The sequence below is a fragment of the Etheostoma spectabile genome, unplaced genomic scaffold (assembly GCF_008692095.1).
Source record: "Etheostoma spectabile isolate EspeVRDwgs_2016 unplaced genomic scaffold, UIUC_Espe_1.0 scaffold314, whole genome shotgun sequence".
Taxonomy (NCBI): Eukaryota; Metazoa; Chordata; class Actinopteri; order Perciformes; family Percidae; genus Etheostoma; species Etheostoma spectabile.
Genome location: NW_022605583.1, coordinates 397,103 through 398,572, shown reverse-complemented (window position 1 = coordinate 398,572; position 1,470 = coordinate 397,103).

The following is a 1,470-nucleotide window of genomic DNA, read 5'->3' as shown; positions in this document are numbered from 1 at the left end:
TTCAATTTGTTTTCAAATGCTATAAAATTGAATAAGACCAAAATTAATTACAAATAATTAAAAAGAATTAATTTGTACTAGCCAAAGAGTGTTGTGTGGAATCATTCATGTTATTTTGGGTAATTAAAAAGAATATTGATATTAGAAAACGGGTCAATTTGACCTGAGGACAACATGAGGGTTAAACCCTTTTGTCTTCCTTGGCCTTTTCTTTGTGGGTTGTACACTTATGTCTCCTTACATGTATATCTTGTCTTCTCTGTCTCGTCTGTCTCCCTCTTTCTCTTTTCTTCCTTAATAAAGCAGCTTTTAACTGTTGCTATAAAACGTGCTGTATCACTGAAGTGCTCTGGCAGTCTTATTAAACTAGGTAGCTTCAACATTTAGGAACAGGTTTAATAAGATTAAACCAAACAGCAACTGTGCTCTTTTAATAACACTCCTATAACACACATATAATAAATGTATGGCACAGTGTCGGGTGTTGATACACTCCCTGCTATTTCTTTATAATTAGAGATGTTTTGATACCAGTATCGGTATCGCCTCCGATACTACCTAAAACGCGAGTATCGAGATCGGGAAGTACTGGAGCTTATAAAACAATCCAATACCACGTGATAAAAAGCCCTAAAAAAAATGTTAAAGTAGTTTATGTATGTTCTTTTTCTGTTATGACTGACTGTCAAACTGGATTATAAAAGAAAGTTCTGTGGCGTTCATTGTTTGGGTTTACCTGTCCCAGACCGACAACAAAGATAGAAATCATATCCCATCCATACAGGGATAGTGGTATACAGCTGTTAAAACATAATATATTGTATAACACACTGGTTTTGGATCACTACTCTGTATCGGCCGACACGCAAGCTCAGGTATCAGAATCTGTATCGGGAAGCAGAATGTGGAATCGGACCGTCTCTGTTGGTAATGTCTCATTTTGGAATTCGGCCTATCCCAGCATTTGTTATTGTACTACTTTGTGACCCTGAAGTAAGAAAACATCTGGGTTAGGAAGAGGTCACACCAAACACAACACAATGCTGCTTTGTCGCCAGCTGTTAGTTTAGCATGACATCATGTTAAGAATAAAAGGTCTGTTCCAGCAAGAAGCTGCACATCAGTGCATCCTTTATTCAGCTCCACAACCTTTAAACCACATGTCATTTCTCATTGGTTATTATTATTAATCACAATCAAATTTGACATCTTTTGATCATTTCAAATAATCTCATCGTTCCCAGATGAAAATATGTCTTTGACTGTAATGTTTCTGACTGTAGACTAAGGCTGCACAATGAGGATAATTAAACATTGAGTCACATTAAATGCACCATTAAAAAAAGAGTAACAGTTCCATTTTAAAGGGCGGTTTTCTGCTGATGTTTTCTTTAAAATAACACAAAAAATGTTGCGATGTGTATATTGCGCCAGTTGATAATGTGATGACGATTAAAAAAAAAAAAAAAA